Here is a 7922-nt window from a genome sequence, read left to right as displayed (position 1 = left end):
TCAGAGGTGACGGTTTGATGGATGAGTTTCCCAAGAGAGAAAGCAATCTGTGACATCACAGTTTTGGCTGTACCCCCACCCCAAGTCTCAATACTGCCTTGTCTCCTTGAAAAGAAAAAAAAATCCTCTGCTTAATAACAATGTCAACTGAAGAGTAAAAATAAGCATGGAGTGCAAAGCACCTATATAACTTATCTGCCTTAAACTTCAATTTTCTCACTCTCTTCTGCTCGGGAAATGAAAGAAGGTCGAGATACGAACTGAACAGAGCATTCAGATAAAACAAAACAACATCACAGAATACAGTGTTCTAAAAGTTTGCAATCTGAGAGAAAAATAATTACCTTTAAAAGGGACACGTTTTTCTTAACCATTTAGTTTTTGTATTAGTACTGAACACTTGTCCACTGATACTACTACCATTTGTAACATGCAATTTAGCAGATATTGCAGTTAAATTAGATGCAAACAGCTACAAAGATAAAGTATTGGAATAAAGATTCAGACTTACTGGAACTCATTGAATATCACATTTATTTTTTAGATTAGAAATGGTTTCCTATCTGTTATGGTGGTACAAGGTTGTCATTCCAGTATTAAGGAGGTAGAGACAGGAGGAGCAGGAGTTCAACTGGCCTACATATAAGGTTCAGCCTGGGCTCTACGAAAGTTCATCTAGAAATAAAGAAACAAGAAGAAAATAAAAGAAGGAAATAAAGGGAGAAAGATTCCTAGCTATTATTGTATAAAGAGTAGCTTGTAAATTAATCTTGGCCATGAGGCCCTGCTCCATGTCTTATTTTTTCATTGTTTATCACACTGGTGTTAGCGTTTCAAATGGCACTCAGCTAATTCATTTGAACTTCTGATGCAAACTTTTGTTTGCAAAGAAAATACATAATAGTTTTCAAGCTTTCACCACTGTCTTTATTATCTTCTTTAAAGTTTTCACTTTAAAATTATAACTCAATTTACTTATTTTGCATGTACATATGTGGGGACACTCAATCCATGAAATGTATGTGAATATAAGAGGAGAGATTTCAGGAATTCATTGTCTCCTTCTACCAAGTGGGTCCCAGGGTGCAAACTGACATTGTCATGATTGACAGCAAGTACCTTTTCGTGAAAGTTACCAACCTGACCCTTTATGACTTTCATCTAATATTCATCTCAGATGTTCAGCACATGGAGGATATGAAAAATCTAGCTATTTATGTCTACTGAAAATATCTGTATCTACATGTCTATTTAGAATTCTATCTCTATATTTTATTCATTTATAGTCCATAGATATATCGGCAAAAATATTTTTTCATGATAAGAAAACAGAATAGTCAAATAAAAAAAACCCAAATTATTGAAGACAGATGACCAATCTCTACCATGTATAATTAGTACTTAAACTTCACAGGGTCTAGCACTTCAAAGAAAAATGGACAAAGATCATAAAGCAGGAGACAAATAATTTGTCAAAAACACATTTTGATTTTAAAAAAATCAGTAGAAATTGCATTTTTCTCACTTAGCAATAGACTAAAAGTAAAAGTTTGAATCCATTCATCATTAGTAAGGTTCTATAGAATCAGGATCTCTTACAGGAAGGTTACTGGTAGAATGTGATTGCAGTCTGGAACAAATTTGCATATGTATGGACCCTGTGCTATTGGTCCTACTTCTAGAGACTTATTCCACATAAACACTGGGGCATTCATAAATGTCACATGTTCAAGTAATATAAGGGAAACCATTCAATTGCCAGCAGTAAATTCATGAATCTGTGACATAGCAATATAATAAAGTACTATGATATTGCAAAACAATGAATACCAGATACCCATGTACTAATAATATGTATAGATGCCTGGGAAATGAAAATCAAGTGTCCATCAAAGTCATGGGGCTCAGGGGTATAAGGAAGGAACATACACAGGTTAGCAGGGGAACAGAAGTGAGGAGAGAGAGGGGAAGAGAGAGAGAGAGAGAGAGAGAGAGAGAGAGAGAGAGAGAGAGAGAGAACTAAAAAACAAAAGGATATACAATATAATAAAGAGTTTCTCATAAAGGGAAAAAGTGAATGAAATGGAAAGATCAGAAATACACATGCCATTTCCTATGTTTAATTAACCTTGTATATCGGGGCTCAAGGCTTAGTACACTAGGACACTCTGCATTTTTTAAGCAGATGTCTACTAGAATACAGCTTTACCCATTCATTTGTAGACAACCATGATTGCTTTTATGACTACATTGTCATAGGTGGGCAAGGAGAGATGGCTTAGCCATTAAAGGCTAGGCTCACAACCAAAATACAATGGCAAAGGTATATAATTGTGGTAGTTGACCAGATGGTTTACAAACCTGCGTGTGTTTACCATTTGGCCCTTCAGAAAAGATTTATTTACTTTTCCTCTGGGTGGTACAATTTTAGCATAATGCAAGTGACAAAGTGAAGAGGTGGGCTTCTCTGGTTTCAACTTTCAAAGGGCTCAACTTGAGATAGTAATACAGCATTTGTTTTCAAGCTCTGGCTGTCTCTGCCTTATGTCTTCATTTTCTCAGATACATTTCACCAACAAAATGTTTTAAAAAAGCAACGCTGATCCCTTCATTTTGTATTGGAGATTAGATTAAACAATGAACACAAATGGGCAAGCACTTTGTAATTTAACAGTGTCTACCTTCAGATATTAGTATTGTTAATGTAATGAAATGAGGAGATTGTAACACATATAAGCACTTGAAATTAGAATAGCCACAACACTTTAAATTTTGCTTCAAGTAACAAAAACATTGCCTTTTAACTTTCACTTGCAATTATTAGGTAATAAATATATCAGTTAACTCAGTTCTTGGCTGTTCTCTGCAACCAGTTGAGATTTTTGCATCTGATTATTTGACAGCATGGATTGAGTCAATTCCTACATAGAACAATGTCTTTAGAGTCCAGTAGAACTGTTTGGCCTGGCATGGTGGTACAAACCTGCAAATCCAGAACTAGGGAAGTGGAAGCACAAGGATCAGGAGTTCAAGGACAGCTTCAACTACCTGAGTTCAGGTCACCTAGAACCACATGAGTTCAGGCCAACTTTAGCTACATGAGATTCTGTATCAAACATACATATTCACATGCATGCACACGCCCACGCACAGAGTTATAAGTGGAAATTCAGACTGAACAATGGTTGACAACTTTGAAAATGTAAGTATTGTTAACAGTCAATTATTACAGTAGTAAATTATAATTATCTTGTATCTAATTTATGATATATTTGATTAAATCTCTTGTTCCCTCAGAAAACCTTCAAGAAAGATTTTTCTACTTTTAACTTCTCCCAGACTTATAAAACTAAAAGGATTCATGTGATTTATAGTTATCTTTTATTTTAAAAATATTAGTAAACTGACACTTATAAGAAGAAAAAAGAATTGTCTGGCTGGTAAAAAGCAAGTTTCTTGATGTGAAGAGATTTTTATGTTCTAGCAGTTTAAAGTCATCAGTAAGGGTTATTATTCCATGAAGACTGGGATTTAAGTGGCCATGTGAATTCGAGGCCAGTCTAAGGATTGTGTGGGACAGAATCAGAATAGAATTAAGACATCTTCAAAGTTCATGGCCACTTTTGTTACTTGAAATAATAGAATGTATTTTGTTTTATGATAGTTAAATTCCCCTCTTCATAGTGTTTTTTTAATATGCAAGTGTCTGTCATTTTCGTTATTGAGTTTATAAGGATTTATTTTGCAAAACCATTTAAGGTATATTATTACTTTCCTTTGTTGCTCTCTTCCTTTCTTTTTTGAGCTAGAGTCTCACCTTATAGCCTATGTTACCTTCAAACTTGCAATCCTCCAGTACATCCAGTCTCCTAAAGCACCATGATCACAAGAATGTGGCAATAGTCTTTGCATGTGTATGTGTGTTTGTGGTATGTATGCATGTGCACATGCATGTTTATAAGTATGGATGCATGCATATGCATGTGCGACTGCACATGTGCATCTGTATATGGATTCTAGAGGGTGAATTTAGGATGTCTTTCTCAGCTAATCCCCATCATAACTTTTTTGAAGCAAAATCTTTTTGCTTTTCTAGCTAATCTGATTTCCAAAGCATGCATTGCCATAGTTTGTAGAAGCTAGGTTCAGTTCTTCCTCTCAGCTCCATGGTTCCAGAAATAGACTCAAAATATGCTTACAAATACCTTGGCCATATTGCTAGGCTCTTCTGTGAGTAGCTCATAACTTAACATATCCCATTTATTTTAACCTGCATTCTGCCATGTGGTTATCTACGCTTAGGTACCATGCTTCTATCTGTGTTATCACATCTTCCAGGACAAATCCTGCACTTGGCTCTATCTCAAAATTCCTTCTGCCTCCTGGATGTTCCACTTCCAATTTCCTGCCTAAGCCATAGGCCATAAGATTTATTATTGATTCCATATCCATACAGAAATAAGATATTATCTCAATAATACTTAACATTTTATATGAGTGCTTAAGACTCAAACTCTAGATCTGATACTTGGGCGGAAAGCATTTTATCAATTGAGCCACCTCCTTATCCCATTAAGTATAACTATTTCTAAATCATATATGTCTGTCGACTGTTTAACTACATCAAATTGAACTACTAAAACTCACATTAATATTCCTTAAGATGTTCATAGTCTTCAGATTATATTTTCCTTCTAAAACATTAATAGTGAGAAAACAGTGTTGTATATATTGTTGTGCTTAGAGATGTATAATCTAGTGATATTTTATAACCAAAGTGACTAGAACAAAAATAAAATGCTTTACAATAATATATTTCTAAAAATAAGTAATTACCTACAAAAATGTGGTATGGTCACTCAGACACACTGCTGATACTGTTGTCCATGATTGTGTAACAAACTGTGAGGATACCTAATGACTTAACAAGCTGCCTGGACCCCTAACGACTTGAAGAAAGCCATGTGCATTTTGCTCACAAATCTGTGATTTTGGAAAACTCCAGTGGGTACAGTTGCTTGTGCTCTGTTTTGTGGAGTGCTGTAGTTGAAAATCTAGACACTGGAGTTATCTGAAGAGTTGCTCTTCCCATGCTGACAGTTGATATTGGCTTTTGCCTGAGACTTCGTCTGGGGCTGTCAGGCTTTTTCATAGCATGCTGGCTAGGTTCCTTGAATGAGAGTCCCAAGGGATGGCTAGGAAGGAGCCATATCATCTTTTATAATCTCTTTTAGAAGTCATCTGGTGTTCCATCTGCCAAATTGAGGCACTCACAAAATTTGACTGAGGTCCAAGGAAAGGTGACACAGATTACATTCTATCTATTGGTGGGTGTGGCAAGGTTTGAAAAGAATGTATGGTGAATGTGAAGTTTTAATGCCACTTTTTTGAAAGTATATCTATAATAATTATACCCCCTTTTATAAAATAATATAGCAATCTGAGCATAGTCACACATACCTGTAATCACAGACTTCTGTTTATGGCCAGTCTGAGCTATATAACAAGTCCCTTTATCTCAAAAACACCAAAACATGGCTGAAGAGATGGCTCCATAAGTAATATCTCTACTGCATAAGCCTGAGGACCCAAGTTCAGATCCCCGGCACAAAGATAAAACCCAGGTATGGTGATATTTACCCACAATCCCAATGGTGTGGTTGGAGAATTCCTTGAGTTCAGTAGCTAACCAATATAGCCAGTCAGTGAGCTTTAGTTTCAGTGACATACACTATCTCAAAAAAAGGTGGATACATATTCAGAGACACCTGATATTAACCTCTTGCCTCCACAACGCATGTGCATGCACACACATGTACCTACATGCAGATGTGCATATATCCAGACTAATATGTGTATATACTACACACACACACACACACACACACACACAGAGACACTATTGGGGCAGATGTTACACCCACTAAAAATTTAATATTGCAGATCCAAATTGGTTTAAATGATGGACATTCAAATGACAGTAAATTCTTAGTGGTCACATAAAAATGCTGCCACTTTCTGGAAATAACCTTTGCTTTTAACATATTTAGCAAGCACATGTTGAATACATATTTTGTGATTAAATTTATATTTAAAACATTCTATGAGAGGCTACATCAAATGTTAATATTATTAGTTCTATAAAATGTTGGAATTAATTTTTTATCGTAGTTTTTTTTTTTTTCATGACAAGGTCTATCTGTATAGCCCTGACTGTCTTGGAGCTTTCTTCTCAAACCAGATTTTTCTCAAACTCAGAGATTTACCTGCCTCATTCACCTGAGTACTGCTATTAAAGGTATACAGTACATGCCTGGCTTAAAATTGAACTTTTTTTTAAAAGAAAAAGTTTATAATCTTTACAAAGAACATGCACAGAATATAGAAACACATTTTAAGATCAACCTCAAAGGACAATAACCTGAGTTGAGTTTCTAAAACGTTGACCTGATTCTTTTTTTAGCTGATTAAAAGCTAATTAGTACACTCTATAGTAAAGCACATTTTTTTCTCTACTTGTTGAAAGAATTTATTGCTGAGCTAGCTGTAGGAGTTGACAATGAGTATGAAACATATAAAATATTTAAGGAATATGAACAGATGAATTTTTGTTTCCATTTGTGAAAACAAAGGATGACTTTCAATATAAAAGAATATTGGAAAGAAAAGTGATGGTGTTCCTTCATAATCCCAGCACTCAGGATGCTGAGACAGGGTATACATGAGCTTCAGACCAACTTTGGTGATGTGACATGAACTTGTCTCAATAATAATAAACGAATATTTAAGCAAGTTAATAAACAAATAAAAGATGATAACCTCACTAAAACAGTTTGTTTCTAAATTGGAATATGGTATCTTCTGAGAGTCCAGTCGTGTGCCACCAGTCCTGCCTGCACGTTTTACCTTAATAAAATTATTCAATTCTAAAGCAATGATATATAAAGATATAATATAAAATATATACATTGTACTATGAACATAAATAGATGAACTGGTTTTTTTGGGGGGTAGGGGGAGTTGAGATAGTTTCTCTGTGTGTAGCAGCTTTGGCTCTCCTAGAATTCTGTAGACCAGGCTGGCTTCGAACTTTGCCTCCCAAGTGCTGGGATTAAAGGCCTCCTCCACCACCACCCAGTAATGAACTTTATCTTTAGCTACTTGTTTATCGATATATGTACCAAACTGCTAATAGTGATTATCATATTTTTGTATCCCACAGAGGTAAACACAATAGTAAAAGGAAATTCATATTTGAATCAGTTAATTAGTCATTCTGCAGAGAAAAGAAGTGTGTGGATTACATAATGAATTAGGTTTCACTATTTCTATCTTTCCCCTAAGCATCAATATTTTGAAAAAAAATATTGAAGTATAATTTGTGTTTAAACCAACTTCTCTATATTTGAAAGTGCATTTGAACAGATAGAAGCAATACAAAGGCATACCTGAGTGTAAGATTGCACAGTGGCCAGAGAGCAGTCTATAGCAAGAGGCACAGATTTAGAGCATTTATGAGAGGAGGCTGAACAAACAACCCAGATTAATAAGAATCATCAGTGAAATGCTAGAAAGAAATGTTTTAAGGAAAAATTTTAGTCCAGCAGTATTCATATTTTAGAAAACTTTAGCAAGCTGAATTCACTTGTAAACACTTTGTAGTCTTTGATCATGTCTAAAACTTTAAGCTAAAGTATTATTTGACTCCTTGAAAGATGTCTCCTCTAAAAGAATGCATGGCTGAATTAAATCTTGATTTTCAAGTAACAAAAGAAACTCCACTTGAATTGTAGTCCTCTGGATTTAGAACTTTTCTTACAAATTGCTTGAAACACACAAACACACACACACACACACAGAGAGAGAGAGAGAGAGAGAGAGAGAGAGAGAGAGAGAGAGAGAGAGAGAGAGAGAGAGAGAGA

General features: G+C 35.1%; 1 protein-coding gene across 1 annotated transcript in view; it reads right to left on the bottom strand.

The window, feature by feature from the left end:
• Mid1 (midline 1) overlaps positions 1-7922 on the bottom strand; it is a 327852-nt gene that overhangs the window by 196743 nt on the left and 123187 nt on the right. The gene's annotated exons all lie outside the window — the stretch shown is intronic.

The sequence above is a fragment of the Grammomys surdaster genome, unplaced genomic scaffold (genome assembly GCF_004785775.1).
Source record: "Grammomys surdaster isolate TR1022 unplaced genomic scaffold, NIH_TR_1.0 131, whole genome shotgun sequence".
NCBI lineage: Eukaryota > Metazoa > Chordata > Mammalia > Rodentia > Muridae > Grammomys > Grammomys surdaster.
The sequence above is the reverse complement of the archived record's forward strand: the minus strand, read 5'-3'. Positions and strand labels throughout refer to the sequence as shown.